The sequence below is a fragment of the Heterocephalus glaber genome, unplaced genomic scaffold (genome assembly GCF_053883595.1).
Source record: "Heterocephalus glaber isolate CG9 unplaced genomic scaffold, H.glaber_assembly_v1.0 deba00001760, whole genome shotgun sequence".
NCBI lineage: Eukaryota > Metazoa > Chordata > Mammalia > Rodentia > Bathyergidae > Heterocephalus > Heterocephalus glaber.
Genome location: NW_028258457.1, coordinates 1,008,691 through 1,033,572, shown reverse-complemented (window position 1 = coordinate 1,033,572; position 24,882 = coordinate 1,008,691). Strand labels below are relative to the sequence as shown.

Sequence of the window (24,882 nt, the reverse complement as noted above, 5' to 3'; positions counted from 1 at the left end):
ATTTTAACTTGAGCAGATTTCTTCAGAATGGTGTGTGGTGATAGAAATCTGGAGAGCTATGATTAAAAATTGGTTCCTCTGGCTCGGCATGGTGGTGTGCACCTGTAATCCCAGCATTCAGGAGGCTGAGACGGGAAGACTGCCATGAATTCAAGGCCAGCGTGGACTATATAGTGAGTCCCTGTCTACAAAAAAAAAAAATTGGTTTCTCCATTGCAGTACTACATAGTAGGAACTCACACAGGCCTTGACTCCACCTCCATGTCCCCATGCCCTAGCTTCTTCACATTTGTCTGCCACCTGCTGTTATGGTAAATGTACCCCCAAACGCTCATGTTTTGAGTTTGGTCACCAGCCTGTGGTGTATTAGGAGGTGGTGGAACCTTTAAGATGTGGGGCCTAGTGGAAGGAAGTGAGGTCTCTGGGCCATGGCCTAGTGAAGGAAGTGAGGTCACTGGGGGTATGACCTCAGAAGGGATATTAGGATCCTGCCCCCGCCCTCTCTCTGCTTCCTGGCCACCATAATGTGAGGAGCTTTGCTCCATAAAACATTCCTGTCATGATGTTCTACTTCACCATGGTCCAAAGTGATGGGGCCAAGCAATCAGGGACAGAAACCTCTGGAACTGTGAGCCAAGGAAACCTTTCCTCCTTTTAGGTTGTTTTTCTCAGGTATTTTGTCATAGAGATGGAAAGCTAGCATATCTGCTCATACATGTCACTTTCAAAGGGTGGCTCCTGAGCCCTGGAGCTCCTTGGCCATCTAGAGGGCCAGAAGAATTTGCTCTTCCTTTCTGGGTGCGGGGGACAATTGCCTATGCATTTAGGGATTGGTTATGGACAATGTTTGTGTATCCCCCATTTACTGTAAAGCCCTGGCCCTCTAATGTGACTGTATTTGGAGACAGGACCTTTAGGGGGTAAAATTAAATGAACTTTAGTAGGGTAGGGCCTGCATGAGATAGGATTATATTCTTATAAGAAGGGACAACAGTAACTGGGGGCAGTGGTGTGTGTCTGTAGTCCCAGCTACCCAGGAGGCTGAGTCAGGAGATCACTTGAGCCCAGGAGTTTGAGGCCAGCTTGGACAACATAGCAAGAGCCTATCTCTTAAAACAATTCCCAATGCACTAAATAATGAGTATGGAAGAGCCGTGCCTTTCAGAAGAGGAGTCATAGCTCTTGAGTTTTCAAAGGGCTCATGACTCTAAAATGTTATGAACCACTGAATTATAGGAAACACGTTCCCATGAAGCTACCACCTGAGTACATTTGCAAAGGGAACTTAGGGCTGCTGTTGATGAGTGAAGCCGTGTATATTTTAATTTCTCTTTGGTGGATTTTCATGTGGGATTTTATTTCTTTTGCTGGTGTTGGTTCTGGATGCAAGTGATGCTTGATTCTCTTGCAAGTGGATATCGGATACCGTGTGAATGACAACTCAGTAGCCATATGGCTTCTGGATGCTAAAGCAATGCTTCTTGTATCAGTCAGTGATTGCTATAATAATGCTGTGTATCAATCACCCCAAATGCACTGATTTACTCACAACAAGAGACTTATTCTTTTAAAAATTAGAAAATTTAGGGCCAGGGATTTAGCTCAGTGGTTCCGCCACCTGCCTCGCAAGCGCAATGACCCGAGTTTGATCCCTGGTACCAAAAAACAAACAAACAAAATTTAAATGGACACTTGCAAACATAAAAGTATGACATACTTACAGGGTACCATGTTGTAGTTTGATACATGTATAAGTGTTTAATGTTTAAATCAGATTGAACATATCTATCTCCAGGTGGTCGCAGTGGTCATGCCTGTCATCCCAGCACTCTGGGAGGCTAAGGCAGGAGGATCACAAGCTTAAGCTCAGCCTGGTCAATTTAGCAACTTAGCATGACCCTGTCTCAAAATAAAAAATAAAAAAGGGATAGGGGGTGGAGCTCTACACAAAGAAGTCTGTCTCTCCAGTTGCCACTTCTTTAGGGTGAAAGCATTAAAAATTCAACCTGGGGCCGGGGATTTAGCCCAGTGGTTCCGTCGCCTGCCTTGCAAGCGCAAGGACCTGAGTTTGATCCCTGGTACCAAAAAAAAAAAAAAAATTCAACCTGTTGGCTGGAGTCTTGTGCATCAAATGCTCATCTGGTGAGCTATGCCTCAGCTCTTCTTTCAATTTTTTTGATTCAGAGTCTCACCATGTAGTTCAGGCTGGTCTCGAAATCACAGCTATCCTCCTGCCTCAGCCTCCCAAGTGCTGGGATTTATTTCTCTGTGTTGAAACATACACTACAGTATCATTATCGGTGGTCACCATATGGTGCAATAGCCATCAGAACCTTCTTATCTTAGTGCTGGGGCTAGAACCCAGAGTCCTGTGCATGTTAGGCAAGCACTGACCACTGAGCCACACCCAACCTGCATGTCAGAACTTCCTGGTCCTAAGTATAACTTAATGACCATTGCTCAGGCTCTCCCATCCCATCCACTCCCTTACTCTCCCTTGTCTCTAAAAACCTCCACTCTACCCTTCTGTGATAGCAACACTTTTAGATCCCACACATGAGATCATGTGGTTCTTGCATTTCTTTTTTTGGATCATTTCACTCAACATCAAGACCCCTCGTTCCAACTATGTTGTCACAAATGATAAGATTCCATTCTTTTTTTTGGTACCGGGGATTGAACTCGGGTCCTTGCATTTGTGCAGCAGGCAGCGAAACCACTGAGCTAAATCCCCCGTGCCAAGATTCCATTCCTTTTAATGGTTGGGTAGTATTCTACTGTGCCAATAATAAGCCTTTATTCTGTGCTCACGGTCTGCAGGCTCAGCGGATCTGTTCAGGACATGGATAAGTGACTTTGCTCAGGCTGTGGATTGGCTGAGCTTAACTAGTGCTAAATTGAGAGTTGGGCTTATTCTGCTCCATATTCACTCATCCTGTGGCCCTGGATAAAGAGAAAGCAACTTCCCAGGCATGCTCTTGTCGGGCACAATGCTAAATTGTATGGTGACATGTATGTCTGTTATTCATATAAGCCAATATCCCACTAGCCAAAGCAAGTCATAGTACCAAGCATACAGGTTGAGAATCCTTTATCCAAGCTGCTTGGGGTCAGAAGTCTTTTGGATTGTTTAGGATTTTAGAATGTTTGTGTGTACCTAATGAGATATCTTGGGAATGGGGCCCAAGTCTAGACATAAAATTCATTTATGTTTCATATATACCCCATACACATAGCCTGAAGTTATTTTTAATTTAATATTTTCATTAATTTCATGCCTGAAATAAAGGCTCATAGTGTGGAATTTTCCACATGTGACATCCTATTGACATGAGAAAACTTTTGGATTTTGCAGCATTTTGGGTTTTGGATTAGGGTTGGGCAACCCTAATCAATGTGGTGGGAAGATATATTTCACCTGCAGCTGGAGGTCTACAGTTCTAGAAATGTGATCCCATCCGCCTTACTCCCAAGCTGAGGCTAGCCCACTGGGGGCAGGTGGGTGGGATAACATCTGTGGCAGTCCGGAATCCAGCTGTGTTCTGAGCCCTGCTTATCCCTGGGCCTCCCAGAGTTATCAGCTGGTCAGCTCCCTTCTTTCCCCCCTCATTAAACCATTTCTGAATTGGGATCCTGTTACCCGCAGCTACCGAGTCTCAGTACACATTCCCCATGCAGTGAATCAGAGTACTCATGTCCCCTGCACTACCGCAGCACTTGGTATTTGTATTAGAGTTTCCATTGCTGCCACAACCTGAACCCCACAACGTTTTATGTTTTCTTTTTTATTAGCACATGTTTGCAGTACATATGTTTACATCCTCATGTGAGGCCGGTGCACGTACATAACATACTCTGATTCCTTTTTATCATGACTCTTCCCTCTTCTTTCTCCCCCTTTCTCCATCTCTTGATCTACTTCCCCTCTGAGAAACCTCTCTCTACTTCCTATTATCTATCTTTTATTTTGTTCTTTATTTATAATTTGGGTTTCTCTTATAAGAGAAACCATGTGATACTTAAACTTGTGGGTCTGATTTATTTCACTTAACATTATGGTTCCAAGGTGCATCCATTTTCCTTCAAATGACTCAAGTTTATCCATCTTTATGGCAAAGTAGTATTCCATTGTGTGTAAATACCACATTTTCTTTATCCATTCATCTGTTGGATAGGCCACTTCCAAGATAACTAATATGAGTTGTGCTTCTATAAATGTGGGTATGCATGGATCACTGTAGTATCACATCTTTAACTACCTGGAAGCTGGGTCAAATGGAACCTCTATTTTTAGTTTTTTGAGGAATCTCCATACTGTTTTCCATAGTTGTTATACTAGTTTACATTCCCACCAGTAATACAGAAGGGTTCCTTTTTTCCCCGCAGCCTAACCAGCATTTGTTGTTATTTGATTTATTGATGATGACCATTCTTTCTGGGGGTAAGATGGAATCTCAGTGTTGTTTTAATTTGGATTTCTCTAATGGCCAGTGATGTTGAACATTTCTTTGTGTATTTATTGGCCATTTGTACTTCTTCTTTTGCAAAGTGTCTATTCATTTCAGTTGCCTATTTTTTGACTGAGTCTTTTATTTTGGGGGTCTAATATTTTTTAGTTCTTTATATATTCCAGATCTTAGTTCTCTGTCTGAGGAATAGCTGGCAAACTTTTTCCCCATTTGGTGCTTTGTCTTTTTATTCTGTTGGTTGTTTCTTTTGGTGTGCAGAAGCTTTTAAATTTAATATGATCCTTTGTTGATTCTTGGTACTATTTCCCATGCAACTGGAATTCTGTTTGGAAAGCCTTTGCCTATTGTGACTTTAAGAGTTTTACCTATTTTATCTTCTAAAAGGCTAAAGGTTTCATTTTAACATTTAGTTCTTTGATCCATTTTAATTTTAGTTTAGTGCACGCTGAGAGATATGGCTCTAGATTCAATCTTCTGCATCTGCATAGCCATTTTCCTAGGAGGATTTATGAAAGAGGCTATCTTTCCTCCAGTATAAGTTTTTGGCTCCTTTATGACCTTCACAACTTATAGGAGGAGAGTTTTATTTTGGCTCATGATTTTTAGATAATTCAGTGCATGGCTGGTTGGCATGGCAGAGGGCCATGGTGGAAGAAATGCGCTCACCTCATGGTAACCAGGAAAGTGGGGGGGGCAGACACAGGAACAAAAGTATACCCTTCCATGCCATGCCCCCAGTGTCCACTTCCAACGAGGCCCCACCTCCCAATAGCACAGTGAGACATGACCTCACAAGTACAGGGCCCCCACGACCCAGTTATCTTCCACGTACATGAGAATTTGGGGAGGCATTTTAAACACCTAAACTATAACAGTATTAGTACTCATTTTTAGTTTTTACTGATTTCCTATGTGTAGAGTGGTGTGTTGTTTAATAATTTATTTACAATTAATATCAAACAGTCTCCATATGCTTACTGACCATTTGTGTTTTTCCTTTGTGAACCGGATCTGTCTTACTTTTAGAATGTGATGATTTCTCAGCCTGGAGCTGGGTTTGCAACCAGAATACATTTTCTGAGTGTTTTGGGTGCTTAAATGGGTTTTGCTATTGATTATAATATCCCCCCAGGCTTGGGTAGTTTTTACCCGAAGGCAGCTGATATTTCTTGTTGAAACAAGCACAAAAGACTTATGGTTTTCCCGTAAGCAGCCTCAGTAAATGCTCTTTTGGATTAGAGCCCAAGAGTAAGACAAGATAGAAGGTTGAGACAGCTGTCACAGCGTCTGCAGAAAGTGGCATCAGGCCTCACAATTTCATGGTGACTGCTCTTTGGAAGCATGACACCTTCCTAGGGCAAATCCCATTTTGAAAGAGTATTTGCCTATTAAAAAAATCCCTGAATATATGAATATAACCAATTTCCAGGAGAATGGAATAGTTCAGAAAGAGAAGAAAAGTTTTAGGAACCCAAGCTATTGACACTGCGATTTGAGTTGGGAACAGAACTTGGGAATCTGGATGCTTAGTTTCTAATTCTTAGGGGTTTACATCTTTCCTGCTCACATTATGATTTGTTGGTGTAGCAGTGTTGGCTTCATTTGGGATGTGTTAGTCGCTTTCTGTTGTTGGGACAAAATACTGGCATACACAACTTAAAGGAGTTTAGTTGGCTCATGGTTTCAGAGGGTTCAGTCCATGGCAAGCTGGTTCCAACACAGAAACTTGGTGGTAGAGGGTATGGTGGGGGAAAGCTTCTCATCTCATGGAAGTCAGGAAGCAAAGACAGCAGGAAGAGCCAGAGAGAAGGGATGTAGGGACAGGACTGCCCCCCATCACGCCCCAGTGATCTACTTCTGCCAACCAGGCCCCACCTCCTAACAGTACATTCAGCTCTGAACTCATCCATAGATTCATCCATTTATGAGGTCAGCATCCCTGTGATCCAATCACTTTCCAAAACCCCCACCTCTGAAGACATCAGATTTTGGTGGGCACATTTTATTTTTAATCCAAACTGTAACAGAGGAGCTTTATACAAATGCAGATTCTCAGCCTCAGCCCTGGAACTTGTGAGTCAGAACTTGTGTGTGTTCTTTAGAGCTGAAGGAATCTGGCTTCTGATGTTGTTTGCACCACATGGTTTGGGAATTGTGGGTGAATTTATTATTATTGTAAAGCCTCGGGCTTCTGGCAGTGATAAGCAGCCTCCCATCCAAGCACCAAGCAAGCTTGTAAGATTGGGTCCATTTAGGGCGGTTCAGCGATAGATTTGGGCAAATTATTCAGCCTTCTCTGAGCCTCAGTAACCTTACATGTGAAACAGGAATAATAATAGTAGCCAACTCTCTGGGTCATTGTGCACCTTAAATGAATGGCCTATTATAGAGGGTGAAGGTTTAGGATGCTTGGGCAGAGAGCTCCTCCTCCAACAGAGGACGGATAATTCCCAAGTCTTTCGCCAAGTCTGTGATGAGAGTCCAGTTGGCAGCTGTTCCAGTCCTTCCAGGATCCTGCTACTTTTCATCTTGTTGGTCCGTCATTCCTTAGGGAATTGTCCTCTTTGGATAGATAGAGAACAGGTCACAAGCACATCACATTCTGATTCTTGGGCAAATAACTTATCCCATTGGCTTATGTTTCATTGAAAAGACTCTACTCACCTGGCCATGCCCAGCTTCCCATCCATCCATCCATCCATCCACCCACCCATCCACCCGTCTGCCTGCCTGCCTGCCTGCCTGCCTGCCTGTCTGTCTGTCTGTCTGTCATCCCTATGTTGCCCAAGCTGGCCCCAAACTCCCGAGCTTAGTCCTCCTGCCTCAGCCACCCAAGTAGCAGTCTTGGACCACTGCACATGTACTGTTTTACCTGTGATATTTTTCAGCCTGACACACTTTGAAGTGTTGCTCCTGGGCACAGGTGTGATGTATCACTTCCTCTGTTACTTGGCGGTAGCAATTACCCAGGTCTAGCTAATTACCTGGTCCACAGGGAATGAAGGCGCTGCAGTCAGCCTGGAGGCCCAGCGCTGGTGTATTTAAATACTTCCCCACAGTGTGAGGTTGATTAGCTATGTTTGCTAAGTACCTAACAGCTGCTTTTGTCTTTAATGATCTTAATTCCCAAAGTAGCTTGGTAACAAAAAAAAAGAAAGAAAGAATAATTCTTGGGAGTTCTCCCAACCCCACTCCGGAATCGCAGGGGATGTGTGTTTGTGCTCAGCATCTGTGTATGGGGGCCCAGGAAGGAATGTTGGCTGGATTCTGAAGGGTTCTAGCCTTGGGGGATGGCATTCAGGCCCGTATTTGGCAGGAAGCATAAACTCTGAGATTGAAATGACACTGATCTCATCCTACGGGCAAATGGATTATATTCTCAAAGCACTTGTCTTTACAGATTTGCAGGGAGAAGATTTTGCGTTTCTATATTCAGTAACAGTTTGTCTTGGTGCTAAACTGAAAGTCAGTTGCTTTGCTAGCTTGCTTGTTCACAGACCAAGACACATATTTGCATTCCCTCAAATAATCACTTTGTAGCTATGTGCAACGTCACCCTTTGGAAATGGATTTTCTTATGGCTGCTTCTCCTTCTCGCCTTCTCTTCCCTCTCCCCCCTCCTCCTTTCCCTCCCTCCTCCTCCTTCCTCCCTCTCTTCTTCCTCCTCCTCTTTCTTTTTTGGTCCTGAGGACTGAATCCTGGGCTTTGTGCTTGCCACTGAGTTACATCCCCAGCTTTTAAAATTTTTTTTTAAACTTTGAGATAGAGTCTCACCGAGTAGCCCAGACTGTACTCAAACTTGCGATCCTCCTGCCTCAGCCTCCAGAGATCACAGGTGAGCATCACTGCACCTGGTGTAATAGTCTTGTACCACTTACTAGATGTATGTCACACTACTTAATCTTTCTTTCTTTCTTTTTTTTTTGCAGTATTGGGGATCGAACTCAGGACCTTGAGCTTGCAAGGCAGGTGTAGTGGCACTGAGCCAAATCCCCAGCCCATTAATCTTTATTTTCTCATTAAAATAGGATTCATAATAGTAGCTGCTTGATAGAGTTGAAGATTAAGTGAATTAATACAAGGATTTAGAACAGCACCTGGCACATCACATGTAAATCTTAGTTTAAATCTTAGTGTATTATCACTATTACTGTCACTAAAAACAATTGAGTTCACCCCAGCATGCTCCTCTTCCCCTGCTCCCTGCGGTGGCATTATCATCTGTCCCAGGGGTCTCTTTCCGCTTCATACTTTTGGTAATTGGTGTAGTTGTGATGCGTTTTGTCCACCAGGAGTTCCAGTGTTGCAGGCCTGGTCCTCAGCATGGAGTGAAGGGTGGTGGGGCCTTTACAGGATGGACCTCGTAACCCTCCACATCTGCAGACTCAAACAACAAAGGACTGAAACACTCAGAACTGTACATGCACAGAATTTTTTCTTGCCACCATCCCCTAGTATACTATAACAGCTATGTACATAATGATAGCATTCTGTTAGGTATTCTCCATCATGCAGGGACGATTTAAGGTGTATAGGAGGACAGGTTCTATACAAATATTGTGCTATTTTATTTTAATTAAGTAATTAATTTTAGTTTTTTGTGACAGGGTCTCACTATGTAGTCCAGACTAGACTTGAACTCTCGGAGATCCTCCTGCCTCAGGCTCCAGAGTGCTTCGATGACAGGCATGTGTCACCACACCCAGCTCATTCCTTTTACTTGTAAATGGTCTTGGCTATCACCAGTGATGGGGGTCACGCTTTCCTCTACTGAAAGGACCACTGCCTTTCATCTCTTCCTAGAGACTCACAGCCTCCTCAGATTTCTACCCCCAAGTCCTCATTAATGTATGCAGCTCAAGGCCGCAAGCATGCCTCTCTCTCTCTCTCCTTCCCTCCCTCCCTCCCTCTCCCTCCCTCCCTCTGGCCCATGCTCTATGTCTTTGAGTGTGTTCTTATAAAATTCTATCTCTTAAATCCCTTTACACCTCTTACGCGTCTTGAAAATTCTTTCTGCAAGGAGAGTCAGCGAAGTCTCAAAAGGGTCTCCACCTCCTCTCTGGGGACCTCCATGGAGTCTGCTCAGTGACAGAGCCAATTTCCCCTGGTCCTGAGGGAGGGCTGTGTTTCTTGCCATCCGTCCTGCTCAAGACAGGCTGAGCTGAGCTTAGTGGGGGCAGTGGAGGTGGGTAGAGACTTACTAAGTGGGCAGTCAGTGCCCGGAAGCGCATATGGTCCAGTTGTATTGCATGGAAGGTCCACAGGAGGTGCGTATTTAACAACAGCATTGCTCAGGATGAGGCAAGAAAGAAGAAATATAAAAGGTAGAAAGGAGACACGGAAAATCATAACTAAAGATTGTACTTTTAAGAAGACAGAAACTTCTGGGATCCTGTGGAAGTCACTCAGGGTGTTGATGTTCCCTTGGTCACATTCAGGCCCCTCTCCTTCCAGACCCATCTCCCCCAACATGCCTCAGGAATCCCGAGAGTCCATAAATTGGCTTAACTCAGAAGGAAAAGATCAGAATCCTAATTCTAAGATAAAGGGACAGATTGAGGGAATTAAAATAATGCTTACATAATCCATCTAAAAAACTCTGGGCTCATATTTGTAACATGGGACAGCACCTGTAATATGAGGGCTCAGCCACCTTTTCCTGGGGTTTCCAGTCCCTCAAGAGAAGCATAAATGTCCCAGTTCCGGGAAATAAGGTGCCTCTCTCTCTTGAGGGCTTGCACTCTATTCCTTTGAGTGTTATTTTTAAACTTCTGCCTAATAATTCCCTTTGTGCCTCTCATTGATGTGTCCTGAAAATTATTTTTCTGTGATGGGAGTCAGTGAACCGGCAAACTTACTCTACAGGTCGTGTGGGTTAGGTTTCTTATCGCTCCTTAGTGCAGAGGGCCTAGGTTTAATCTCCAGTATCACGAAAAAAAAAAAAGTCCCACTACCTCCCAGCAGCACCACAGGCTGGTGACCAAGTCTTAAACAGGTGGCCTTTGGGGGACTTTAAAGTTCCAAACCATAACAGAGATTACATGTTTTTCCAGGCCTTTGAAATAAAACTCTGTTCCATCAGAAATATACCCTGGGGCCGGGGATTTAGCTCAGTGGTTCCAGTGCCTGCCTTGAAAGCGCAAGGTCCTGAGTTCAATCCCCAGTACCATAAAAAAAAAAAAAAAAAAAAAAAAGAAATGTACCCTGTCTCAAAAAATAACAGTTTTTGAATTTAGCCAAAGTGCTCTTGCTTTGGAGGTTAATGTTATGTGAGTGATCTGCTTTCCGGAGCCACTGGAGGCCCTCGCCCAGTGGGAAAAGACCAGATTGGCTCCTGGAAATTAGTCAGGTTCCCAGTCTTCTCTTTTCATCTTATTCTCTCTAAGGCACTGGTTTCTAACTTGGCCACACATTGAATTCACCTGGGACACTGGAAAAAAAAACCCAATACTGATGCCTGGGCCTCACCTCACCCCCAGAGGTTCTGATTTAATTTGTCTGTGTTGTGGCCTGAGCATGGCATATTTTAAAGCTCTCAGGAGAGACTTTAATGTATGCTCTTTACAATCCCCATCCTATAGCATTTTGTCTGTGTGGTCCACTCCGCATCACTGTTTGATCTCAATTCCAGCCAACAGCAAGGGGGAAAAGAGTGTTCTGGAAGTGTTTGTGATGTCATAAGACTTAAACCAGAAAGTGGAACTTGTTACTTCCTCTCACACACCATTGATAGGAACTCAGCCATGAGACTACCGAGCTGCACAGAAGGCTGAGAAATATCAAGGTGGGCAGTCAAGTTCCTGGCTATCATTCCATTATTTTGGAAAGAAATGGATTTAGAGACAAGGACTATAGCTCAGGGAGCCAGTGGATCTGGAGTTTGAATGAAGAATGCTTCTAGCAGTGACTAGCACTGGCCAATGTGTTAAATTCTGAGAGCAGCCATAACAAAGTACCACAAACCGAGTAGTTAAAATGACAAATTTACTCCCTCATGGCTCTGAAGGTTAGAAATCTGAAAGCAATGTCTCTCAGGACCATGTTCCTTTAAACCTATAGGGAAGATGCCTTCTTTGCCTTTCCCTGACTTGTGGTGGCTTGCTGGAAGTCCACCTTGGAATTCTTTGGTTTATACCTGCTGTAATTAAATCCCTGCTTATGGGCACATGGTGTCCTTCTCTCCTTGTGTCTTTGTGGTTTTTATCCTTCTTCAAAGGATTCTAGTTATAGTGTATTGGATGAAGGACCCATCCTATTCCAGTACAACCTCATTTTTACTATTCACTCTGTAACAACTCTAGTAAATTTATGTTCAGGACACTGGAGGTTAGGATTTAACCATATATTTTTTGGGTGACACAATTCAGTCCATGGTAGCCAATAACCAAGAATCAAAATGAAAAGGAACTCTTCAGTGGGACCAATGTGGAGAGATAATGATCAGGGACTTTATCCTACCCTCCTGCCTCTTAGATCCTAAGCAACCCCCAGCCCAGCAGAACTGAGATGTAGTACCAAAGAAAATGATAGAAATGCCTCAAGTAGGCTGAGATGGAGTTTCCATTATCCCTGAAGAATAGGGTTTTGAACTAGCTATAAATTCACATGCAGAAAAACTAAGGTTTACATCTCTTATTTATCTAAACTGGGGGCAAATTCGTACCTGAAACATCTTAACAAAAGGAAGTCTGAACTCCTGGCCAAGGGTGGGCCAAATTTGGACGGCTGCTTGTTTTTGTAATACAATTGGAACACAGTTCTGCTCATTTGTGCAGGCTGACTATAGCTGTTTTTGTTTTTGTTTTGCTACAACTTCAGAGTTGAGTCTTTGTGACAAAGAGTGGATAGGTTGCAAGAATGAAAATATTTACTAACTGGTCTTTTACAAAAGTTTGCCCAACCCCTGTCCTAGATCAAGCTTTCAGGACCCTCTACAGTTTAAGATTAGTTTTTCAAACAGATACAGTTACCCCTCCTTAACTGAGGGGTATGGATGTCAAGTCCCCCAGTGCGATGCCTAAAACGACAGGTGGTACTGAATCCTATATTTACTACACAGTATGATAAAAATACAGTGTGTGTTTAAAAGACACATTGCTATTAATCCCTCTCAAAATAAACCCCCTGTCTTCCAATACATTTATTCCATCATTCCTACTACTTTCTTTCTTTTTTTTTTTTGGAACCAGGGATCAAACTTGGGACCTTGCCCTTTCTGGGCAGGCGCGGTGCCACTGAGCTAAATCCCCGGCCCTACGGCTACTTTCTCAAGCAGTTCCAGAAATTGTTTTGAGTTGTGCTGTCCTGGCTGACTTGACGTCCTGAACTGATTTAAAACATTTACCTTTTATCTTAGTTTCTTCCTTATTGATAGGACAAAATACACGACACCCACAAATTAAAGGAAGAAAGATCTTTTTTTTTCCCCTTCCATACTGGAAATTGAACCCAGGACCTTGCGCTTGCCAGGCAGGCATGTTGCTGCTGAGCTCCATCCTTGGCCCAGAAAGGTGTATTTTAGCTCACAGTTTGTAGAGGTTTCAGTCTGTAGTCAGCTGGCTCCAAGGCAGGTCAGCGCAGCAGAGGGGCATGGCAGAGGAGAAACAGTCCATGATGTGGCAGTCAGGACACAGTAGCCCTCCTCTGCTTTCCTTTTTATTCCATCCAAGCTACAAGCCTTTTGTGGTTGGTGCCACTCACAACCAGGGTGGGGCTTCTGTCTCAGTAAATCCATTCAGCCACACCCAGAACTATAGTAAGCCATTCAGTGGACTAATCCAGTTATCAAACCCTTCATCCATATTCACACACCCGTGATCCAGCCACCTCCCAAAAGCCCCACCCAAAAGCACATAAGACTTTGGAGGGGATATCTAGATATAAACCATAACACCTCTCATAGTCATTTTGACTTTAGGGAAGAGCCAGAATCCACACGGTGCCAGATATGGTGAATATGATAAATGACCACACACTGTAGGGTCTTACAAGCCTGTGTTTCAGTTGGATGACACTCGGGAACCACATTCACCATATTTTTTATCACATTTGTAAAGACCCTCACAAAAGAGAACTTCCAGAACTACTTCAGAAAGTAGCAAGAATGCTAAGTGAGTCTGAGGCGTGGGAGAGCGTTTTGAGGGATATTCAGGGCAATGTGTCTTTTACTGTGATGCATTTTAAAGTTTCTATTTAGACACGAGTGTCTTTGTTGGTTATATGGCATATGTCTCCCTGTATATATACATGACACAAGGATATGCTGGATGAAGGGACGACTCATGTCCCTTTGAGGCAGAATGGGATGGGGTGAGATTTCATCACATTGCTCAGATTGATGTGCAATTTAAAAGTTATGCATTGCTTATTTCTAGAATTTACTATTTAATATTTTTTGCACCTTGGTCAGTTATGGGTAATAAACCACAGAGCACTAAACTGTGGATAAGGGGGAACCACTGTGCTATACCCCTCTACTACATAAACATTTTGATATTAAAACAAGCACTGTATATGCAAATTCCTCTAACCATCTGTTCCAAAATTTATTTTTTTTCCTCAGCCCAATTAGGAGAAAATCAAGACCTCACCTGTTTCCACTTCCCAGTGGAAAAACAACTAGGCAATAAAAATGGAATGCCATCCTAAAAGTGTCCTAGAAGTTGGGGGAGTATGAGTACATCTGCTTTAGCAATACGATACAGATGATTCCTATTTTCACTCAATGCATACAGGACTTAAAGTCTATTTATTGAACAATTATAGACCAAAAATACTGCTGATGCAAATGAGTGTTATTAAACACTGTAGGGATTTGCCAAGCAACCCACAACAAATTAAATTGATAATAACAAGCTAAACCCACAGTAATTTATCATTAGCTAAGCAAAAAGAACAGCAGTTGCAAACCCCAGCCAACTGAAGATAACAGAGTGTTCCTGCAGGACGGGGTGGAAATTGCTGCTATCCGTGAATGGTCCTGTACATTGCTGTGGGCTGCTGTCCTTTGTCAGCCAGACTTCTAGGTGGAAGGCCAAAATAGAGTGCTCAGAAAACTACATTAGCTTTCTATTTTTAATTTATGAACCTTGTCTTTTAGCAAGCTTAAATGATTCTATGTTTGAATGTGTGGCCCCAAAAGCAGGTATTGGAAGTGTAATCCGCAGGGCCACAGGGCTGGGAGGTGGGGCTTAATGGGAGGTGTTAGAACGTGAAGGTTCCACCACGTCTTAGTCATTTTCTCATTGCTGGAACAAAATACCCAACACCCTCAACTTAGAGGAGGAGACGTTTATTTTGGCTCACAGCTCAAAGTTTCAGTCCATGTTTGGCCATCTTTAGCAAAAAATGAAATGGCAGAAGGGCTTGGATGGAGAAAAGCTCGTAGTGATCAGGAAGTAGAGAGCGAAAGAAGACAGGGAGGGCAGTTGACCCCTCTGGTCCAGACCCCGAGTGACCCATCCCTTCCCATCAGGCCCCACCTTTAACAGCAAATCAACTATGGATTCATTAGTGGATTAATACACCAAGTAATATAGCACCCTCATGAGCCAACCACCTTCCTGAAGCCCTGCCTATGAGTGTGTGAGGCTCTTGGGTGACATCTAGATAGCACAGCCTCATGAATATATTAATGGCAATTATAAAAGGGCCAGGGCTGAGGTGCTGAGGTTGATCTCTCTCTCTCTCTCTCTCTCTCTCTCTCTCTCTCTCTCTGTCTGTCTGTCTCTCTTTTTTCTCCTATACAATATGACAGGTCCCCCCCTTGCCTCCATGCTTTTTTTCCCACAGAATGTTTTGTTCTAGAAATGTAACAGTTTGTGCTGCTGGGCAGCCCAGGCTCAATGTATCAAAATGTTTTGTAACTGTTTGAACTTTATGACCTCTCAGGAATGTTCTGTTAGCTTCACCCCTCTCAGGAATTTTCTGTTAGCTCCACCCCTTTTAAGAAAATTCTATAACTCCACCCCCTTTGCTTATGTGAGCATGCTCACATACCCAGTAGACCCCTATGGAAGGAGGCTCCCATTTCTAGTCAAGCACTCAGACTTCACTGAGTCTGCCTTCGTAATAAAGGTTTTTCTCTGCCTTTTCGAGTGACCATCTGATTCTTGAGTCTTCAAATTTCAGCAGCTGTGACACGGAGCTGTAACACTCAGCTGTGCCTCAGAGCTGTAACACTTGGCCATAGCACTGAGCTGTCGCTTTGCCACAACATATTCTCTCTCTCTCTCTCTCTCTCTCTCTCTCTCTCTCTCTCTCTCTCTTTCTCTCTCCTCTCTCATCCTTCCACCTCCTGCCATTGATGGTATTGCAAGAAGGTCATCATCAGATGCCAGCATCTTGATGTTGCAGTTCCTGGTCTTCAGAACTGTAAGAAATAAATTCCTTTAGATCTCCTTTCTTTAAATTGCTGTGGATTAGAATGGTTTCAGTATGTCTCCCAAAGGTTCACGCGTGTAAGCTTTGTCCCCACTGTGGTAATGTGCAGAGGTAGTCAGACCTTTAAGAGGAGATCCTTGTATGAGGTGCTTGGATCACAGGAGCATTGTTCTTAGAAGCTATTGGTGTAGTTCCAAAGGGTTTCCTGGTTAGCTCTTGGGAGACAGTTGTTATAGGAGAGCAGGACTGGGCCTTCCCCTGACTCTCTGGATTCTGTTTTGTCATATGTTCTTCCATCCGATATTTGTTTGAGTCAAGATGCCATTGACTGTGATGTCATAAAACCAGGGGCCTCTCACCAAACTCTGTGCCATGCTGTTTGGACTTTTACCTTTCAAAACTGTGAATTTTGAAAGCTTTAATAGAGTTTTTTTTGGAAGACTCTTTTTTTTAATAAGTTAGGTGGCCTGAGCTATTTTGTTATAGTAACAAAAAATAGACTATTACATGAATTACCCAGGCTTAGGCATTGTGTTATAGCAGCATGATGCAGACAAAGGCAGACTTGCTTAGCATGGGTGTAGTGAACCTCTGTTGGGTTGGACTGCTTGGTATCCATTTCTTCTGATTTTCCTTTGGGAACTGTAGTAGTCAATTTCTCATCACTGGAATAAAATACCTGACACCCACAACTTAAAGGAGGAGAGGTGTATTTGGCTTATGGTTTCTGGTAGATTCAGTCCATGGTTGACTGGATCAAAAGCAGAAATGGCATGGTGGAAGGGCCTGGTAGAGGAGAGCTGGTCACCCCATAGCAGCCAGGAAGCAGAGAAGGGAGGAACCAGGGACAAGAATACACTTTCAGGTCATGTCCCCAGTGACCTGGCTTTTCCAACCAGGCCCCCACCTCCTAACAGCACATTCAACTGTGGCTTAATCCATGGATGAGTATAGTGGCCCCAAGATCCAACTATCTTACAAAAATTCTACCTCTGTATACCTGAGACTTTAGCGAGAGGGATTTATGTATAAACCGTAACAGGAACCATTTTCCTATATTCATCTATGTGCTTTGAGAGGGGTAAATTTTAGAATTGAGCATGTGAGCAAGACTAACTGGTCAGTATATTCTATCTCTGCCTGTAGCTCACCTGTGAGCACAAATCTTAAGACAAGCCAGTGGGACTTAATCCTGGAGTTGCTACACTTGGAGAATAAAACTGTCCACAGAAGGGAGAGCTTGATAGCTAATGAAGCCAACACAGAGGACAGCAGAGCCAAGAATGGGGAGAGAGACTTGGCACTATTTGAGCACCTGGATTCAGCCATACCTGAAGCCAACATGTGACAATCTCTTTTAAGAACCAAAGGAACCAAAGGAGGGATTTATGCTTTGTAGTGCCTCAAACCATACTCTGAAAATCCTTAACCTAAACATCCCAATAAAAGTTATAAATGTTATAACTGAAGTTCCACGTCCCAGGTTCTTTACCAATATTTGCCATTTTTATTGTTGTTAACAGCCATCCTAGCCCAGGCATGGTGGCGCATACTTGGGAGGCCAAGGCAAGAGTATTGCCATGAGTTTGAGGCCTGCCTGGGATACACAGTGAGCTCAAGGCCAGCCTGAACTACATAGTGAGACCCTGTCTCAAAAAACAAACAAAACCAAACAGCCATCCTAACAGGTGTGAGGTGACAGCTCACTGTGATTCTAAGTCTTCTTTTCCTGATGATGAGTGATGTTGAACATCTTTTAATATATCTTTTAATCTTCTTTGGAGAAATGTTTTTTCAAGTTGTGTTTCCATTTACAAAAAATACAAGTTATTTATATTTTTGCTATGGAGTTTGTAGGAGTTCCTTTTATATTTAGGATATTAACCACTTCTAAAATGTACAGTTCACACATATTTTCTTCTATTTTCTAGGTTGCTTTTCATCCTTTTTATTCTTTTTTTTTTTTTTTTTGGTGCTGGGGCTCAAACTCGGGTTCTTGCTCTTGTGAAGCAGGCGACGGAACCACTGAGCTAAATCCCTGGCCCCATCCTTTTTATTCTTTCCTTTGCTGTGCAGATTTATTTTTTTGTACCAGGGATAGAGCTCGGGTCCTTGCACTTGCGGGTCAGGAGGCAGCACCACTGAGCTAAATCCCTGGCTGTGCAGAAGATTTTTTTTTTTAATTCTTTTATTGGTACATTTTAGGTATACAATATGTTTACGTTTATCATTGGGTGTTTGTACCTGTACATGGTGTATCTTGGTTCTTATTTTTTCCTCCATTATCTGTCCACCCTTCACCACCTCCACCCTTCCCTATTTACATAGATTTCTTTTCCATTTTTTTTCTTTTCTCATAATTTTTCCTTTCCCTTCTTCTTCTTTTTTTTTTTTTTTTGGTACCAGGGATTGAACTTGGGTCCTTGAGCTTGTGAGGCAGGCGGCAGAACCACTGAGCTAAATCCCCGGCCCTCCTTTCCTTTCTTTCCTTTCCCCTTCCCTTCCCTCCACCCCTACCCCTTTGAAACTTTTCTTCCTATTTCAAATTATCAGTGATTCATTTTAGTCATTTTAATCCTTATTTACACTTTCAGTTTCTCACACTAGAGAAACTATTCAGTATTTACACATGTGTCCTATTTATTTCACTTAAGAGTATGGCCTCAATGTGCATCCATTTAGCTATAAATGTCTCTAGTTTCTCGTTCTTTATGGCTGAGTAGTACTCCATTTTATAAATAACCACATCTTCTTTATCCAGTTTCCAGTTGATGGGCACTTGGGCTGTTTCTAAGCTTTAGCTTTTACAAACTGTGCCGCTATAAACATAGGTGCACATATATCACTGTGGTATGATTCTTTTAATTCTTTGAGGCAGATACCCAGCAGGGGAATAGCTGGATCAAATGGGTGTGCAGAAGATTTTTAATGTGACATTGTTCCAGTTGTCTGGTTTCACTTTAGCTACCTGAGATTTTGGAATCTTATCCAAGAAATCATTGCTAAGGTCAATGAGAGTATTTCCTTCTATGTTTTCTTCTAGGAGTTTTACAATTTCAGGTCTTATTTAAACAATTTGGATTTATTTTGAGTTAATTTTTGTGCCTCATGTAAGATAATGGCCCAATTTTATTCTTTTGCATATGGCTATTCACCATGCCCATCACCATTTTTTGAAGAGATTATCCTTTCCCAGTTGTATATTCTTGACCTCTGTTGAAGATTGGTAACCATGTGTCTGTGAATTTATTCTGTGCTCTGTATTCTGCTCCATTGATCTCTATGTCTGTCTTTATGCAGGTACCATAATGGTTTTTTTTTTTGGTACTGGGGATTGAACTCAGGTCCTTGTGCTTGCGCAGCAGGTGGCAAAACCACTGAGCTAAATCCCTGGCCCTCATAATGTTTTATTTACTATAGCTTTTGTTATACATTTTGAAATCTGGAAGTGTAAGGCCTCTAGGTTTGTTCATTTTTCTCAAGATTGCTTTGGGTAGTTGGGGTCTTTGGTGGGGTTTTTTTGGTGGGATTTTGATCATATTAAGTCTTACAATCTATGAACATGGTATGCCTTCATTTATTTGCATCCTCTTCATTTCATCAATGTTTTGAAGTTTATAGTGGCATTGGTTACTTTTATTCCTCACTATTTTATTCTTTTTCTATACTATTATGCATGGGATTCTTTTCTCATTTTCCTTTGGGGAGGCTTGTTTTTAGTGTACAGAACAACCTGGCTCTACATATGCTATATGGGATGAATGCCATTTTATTTTCAAAATGTCACTCATTCCTTCTAAATGATTCTTTCTTCTGACCTTTAACTAAAGTTAAATTCCTTTCAAGGCCCACATGGGGAGTCCTTTGATGGGAAGGATTTGTTGCACAAGCCACCCTTCCATGGTCCCTCTAGTTTTACTCCCCGCTCAGCTCCATTATCTAGCATTGACCTGTTTATCTGCAGGGAGAGTGCTTTCCCATCATGCTGGAGGACTTGGCTTCAATACCCAGTTCTGGGAAAAAAAGGAAAGAAGTGGATTCTAGTAGGAGGTCATCAGGGTCAGTGCCCTTGCAAGAGATTAAGGCCATTTTTATGGGACCCCAGTTAATTCTCCTGAGATGGTTGTTTTAACTGAGGAAACTGGCCCCTCCTCAGGCACTCTGGCTTCTTGCCTGGTGATGTGATCTCTTTCTCTCCGATGTGCCCCTACCATTAGGATGCCATCACCAGAGCCAGGCCAATGCTGGTGCCACACCCTTGAACCTCCAGAACTGGGAGCTGGATCAACCTCTTTTCTTTATAATGTTACTCAGCCTCAAGTATTTCATTAGAGGAACAGAAAGCAGACATATATGACAGATAACCATGACACTGAGTGAAGGAAAGCCAGAATTTTGCTAAAGAAACTTGGCTTCAGAAGGATGCAGAGAAAGTAAAAAAGGAAATAATGACCATGCAATCCATATAATAGATGAAAATTTGCAACACTAAGATTTTTCAGTCTCAGATTCCACCAGTCTAGGCTGATTAGGTGGTGCCTACCTGCTCCCTCTCTCACAATGGCCAACTCCCCCAGGCCATGAACAATGCAAATTGTGCATGTCAACTGTGCCACCAGTGGAGAGGCCTGGAACCTGAGGGAGCAGAAATGGGGGCCAGGCTTAGAATACATTTTCCTTTTATGCAGTGCTGGGGATTGAACCCATGGCCTCACACATGCTAGGCAGGTGCTCAATCCTTTTGTAAAAAATGTTGTGAAACAGTGTCCCTAAGTTGCCCAGACTGGCCTTGAACTTGTGAACCTCCTGCTTCAGCCTCCTGAGTAGCTGAGATTAAAGTGTGTGCCACTTTCTCCTGCTCAAAGAATAATTTTGATCCACAGCTTCTCTCTCTTGGTTTGTCAATCCCAAGAAGCCCCTGAGATTTCCTGCTTACTGAACAAACATCTGAATTATCAAAGGCCAGGTGCCTTATGACTTCAGAAAATCCTCATGCAGGGCCAGGGATTTAGCTCAGTGGTTCCAGTACCTGCCTTGCAAGGGCAAGGTCCCGAGTTCAATCTCCGGTACCAAAAAAAAAAAAAAAAAGAAAAAGAAAATCCTCATGCAAACTCCTCCTTTCCCCATGAATGAGAGATGTGGTTTCTGAGGCAGTGAAGTTAACATTTACTCCAAGTTTGTTTCACATCATTGATTGTTTCATTTCCCGGGAAAAGGAACAACCGAAATAAAGCCAGATGCTGTGTACAATTTCTGTACAACTTACAGTGATTGCAAGTAAAGTCCAGTGTGAGGATTCTTTCTTTTTTCTCTCTCTCCCTTCCCTCTTCCCTCCTTCCCTCCCACCCCTTCTCTTTCTTCCAGTGCTAGAGATGGAATCCAGGGCCTTACACGTGCTAGGCACATGCTTTGGCACTGAGCTACAACCTAAGCCCTTAGGGAAAACATTTCTATTTTCTTTGCTTTCTGTCACTAGAGAATGCGTTTTCAAAAATATCACCCTGAAGCAATGTGGCATCAAGCTTAAATTAAGCCTCTTATCCAGGTGTGGTGACCCTGAGGCAGGAGAATCATAAGTTCGAGCCCAGCCTAAGCAATTTAGGAAAACCCTGTCTCAAAATAAAAGATAAAAGAAGGCTGGGGATGGAGCTCATTGCAAAGGCCCTGAGCCCAATCCCCACTACTGAAAAAAACAGGAAGAAAGAAAGAAAGACCTCCATATTAGATCCTGCCTGACAGCTAGTGAAAGGGGCGGGGGGCTCCAATGGCCAAGCCCAGCTTCCTCTTCCCACTCTGTGACATGGAAAATGTCCCCAGCCTGACAACACTTTGATCAAATGGACCAGGCATGGTTCCTATTTATCCCTGAGCACCAGGCCAGCTCCCCACTGGCTCTTGAATTATTTAAACTGCCAATTTTGGCTTCCCATGGGCACTGGGGGTTGCCGCATCATCTTGTTCCAACTAAGCCTGCCTCCCACAGGCCCTGGGTGCTCAGGCTGCTCCTGAGTCATTCATCTCTTCGTGTTCCTGAGTGTCTCCTTCTCCCCTGGCTGTGAGGACATGTGCCCCATCGGCTCCAGGGATGGTGTCGTGTGAGAAGCCGTCCCCACCACCATAACTTGACAGTCTCCTGTGCTCCCGTGCCGTGCAGTGCAGGGCAGGCAGCTGAGGCAGAGAGTGTTCCTGACCCTGCCTCTCCCCTACCAGCCCACCTCTGCATACCTAAGGGGTGTGACATACTCTTGTTAGAGACCCTGTCACAGGCATGTGTGTGTGTGTGTGTGTGTGTGTATTAATGGAAGTGAGGGCGTGGCCTGTATGTGCGGGAGGGGCTACTCAGCAGCTTGGATGCCTCTCAAGGTATTATTGGGAGTGACAAATGCTACAGTGTGGTGCGATTTCATGTATATAACAGTTGTAAAGTGACCAAATTATAGAGGTGGAGAGCAGATTAGTGGTTGCTGGGGTTAAGGGAGGGAGCGTGTGATTTCCTAGGGTTAGCGTGGTGGAGCTCTTATGGACATGCAACAGTTCTGACAGTTCTGTATTTCTGTATTTTGATTGTGGTTAGTCATAGTTTCTTTCTTTCTTTCTTTCTTTCTTTCTTTCTTTCTTTCTTCTTTCTTTCTTTCTTTCTTTCTTTCTTTCTTCTTTGTAGTGCTGGGGATTGAACTCAGAATCTCATGCATGCTAGGCAAGTGCTCTGCAGCTGAGCTGTACCTCCGGACCTTCTTTGGATGTGACTTGTTACACAGATCTGTGCAGGTGATAAAATAGCATAAACCACATGCATACAGACACACATGCATACATGCCCCAAGATAATTTTTCAGGTCCACGCAGTACCACCTCTAGCTGTGAAATCTAACTTCTTCATTGCCAGTTTAATACACATAGTCGATATGCTTACTGATTGAAAAACTCCATCAGCAGTCAGATTGCTTCTAGTGTCACAGAGGGCTTGCACTTTTTTTTTTCCAGTTCCAGGGATCAAACTCAGGACCTTGCACTTGCCAGGCAGGCAAGGCAGGTGAGGCACCACTGAGCTAAATCCCTAGCCCAGCCCTACACTTTTATAAGGAGCAGAGAAGTCTGTGCAATTCCCCTGAGTCTGAAATGGTTCAAGAGCTCCTTTGGTGAAGGCTGGGTCCCCAAGTGTCCATCCATGTTCAGAGGGGGGCTCTTTGGGGGTGACTGGACCAGAGGGCTCTGAGCTCAGAAGCGGATTAACAAGATTTGCTAGCCGTGGGGACCTTAGGAGGCAGGCCTGGTTGGAGGAAGGAGTCATTGTGGGTGGCCCTGGAAGGGATATTTTGTCCCTCCCTGGCTGTCATAAGCTGACAGCTTCCTCCTCACCCTGCTGCCGGCCCCAAGCAATAGAGCCTGCTGACTTCTGAAGATGTGAGCTCAAGTAAACCTTTCCTCCTTTAAGTTGATTTCTTTAACATGTTTTGTCATGATGAAAACGTGACTAACACAACTGCCAACCAACACATTTTTATTGAGTAGTGGGCTATGGTGTGGGTTCATAGCTCCTTGGCCTTCATGTTTTCTTTCTTGCTTTTTGTGATGCTGGGAATTGAACCCAGGGCCTCACGAATGTTAGGCAAATGCTCTCCCACTGTGCTACATCCTCAGCCCTTTAAAAATTTTTTTCTTTATTTTGCGAAAAGGTCTCACTAAATTGCCTAGGCTGGGCTCAAATTTGGGATCCTCCTGCCTCAGCCTCCCAACTAGCCGGGATTACAGGCTTGCACCAACATGCCTGGCAGCCACCACCTGTTCTATATATGTCAATAGCTTCTCACTGTCAACAGCTTGGACTCTGGCTGCAGGAACCTGCTCCAGTCACGTATGGGACTGGCTAGATTGTGTGTCCCCGCCCCCCCCCCCCCCCAAGTCTCAGAATTCCCTTCAGAACATTTCCCAGTGACCTTGTTTCCTCCTGTCAGGCCCCACCTCTTGACCTCCTAGAATAGAGTGGAAGAGTGGTCAAGAGAAGCCAAAGGGGAAGAAGGGTATGAAGGAGGAGGGTTCTGGAGACTAGGCTTCAGTTAGCTGCGAGGGATGAGGTCTGGTGTCCCTCCCCTGCCCTCTCCTCTTCTCTCCTGTCCCCTCCCCTTCTTCCCCTCTCCTTCCTTCCCCCTCCCTTACTGTCCCTTCTCCTTCCCCTCCCCTCTCCTCCACTTACCTTCCCTCCCTTATCCCTCCTCTCCCCTCCCCTTTCCCTCTCCCCTTCCTTCTGCTCTCCTGCCTTCCCCTCCTTCTCCTCTGCTTCTTTGGGGATTGAACTCATGGGCTTTACACTGACCTACCCCCTCTTTTGTCTTTTACCTCTTTTGAGACAGGGTCTCCCTAAGATACCCAGGCTGGCCTGAAACTTTCCTTCCTCTGGCCTCCACCTCCTGCGATGCTGGGATTACAGGTGTGTACTACCGCGCCTGGCTAAGTTCTACTGCGCTATACCACGACAGTCACAACCACATATCACTATCTTATAAAGAGCTAGCAGAGAAGAGGTTGCAGTTTCCAAACATACAGATGTGAAAGTTGGCACAGATGGAAATACTGATTACTCTGACTTGGTCATTACACATAATGTACGTTCACATCATCACGCTGCACCCCATAAGTATGCATGGTAGTTACGCGTCGATCAAAAATAAATTGAAAGGACCCGAGTTCGATCCCCGGTACCAAAAAAAAAAAAAAATTGAGAAATGTTCTTGTGTTTGTTAGGGGCATAAAGGGAAAAGCCAAGCTTTAAAAATTATAAAACACGTTGTTATTTAGAGTAGTGGTTCTTACACTGCAGGGCCTCAAGATGCCTTTGCATTCTTAAAATACCAAGGATCTTCAAGAGCTTTTGTTTATTTGAGTTTATGTCTGTCAGTATTTACTATTTTAAAATTAAAACAGAAAATTTACAATACAGATTTAAATTTATTTAAAATAACATACAATTCATTTTGCACATGGACACAATTCATATTTCATTATGTTTTCCAAAACAAGGAAAGAATTAGTG

The 24,882-nt window shown here is 43.6% G+C and overlaps 1 long non-coding RNA gene across 2 annotated transcripts; it reads right to left on the bottom strand.

The window, feature by feature from the left end:
- Positions 1–6,466: 6,466 nt before the first annotated feature.
- LOC110347204 (uncharacterized) lies at positions 6,467–11,108 on the bottom strand. 2 transcript variants are annotated; one of them, XR_002391654.2, is made up of 3 exons: positions 9,671–11,108; positions 8,646–8,853; positions 6,467–7,031 (listed from the first exon to the last, which is right to left on the bottom strand). It is a non-coding gene; the product is annotated as an uncharacterized LOC110347204 (long non-coding RNA). The 2 variants fall into 2 exon arrangements; XR_002391653.2 differs by having other exon boundaries at positions 8,646–8,846.
- Between the last annotated feature and the right edge of the window lie 13,774 nt (positions 11,109–24,882).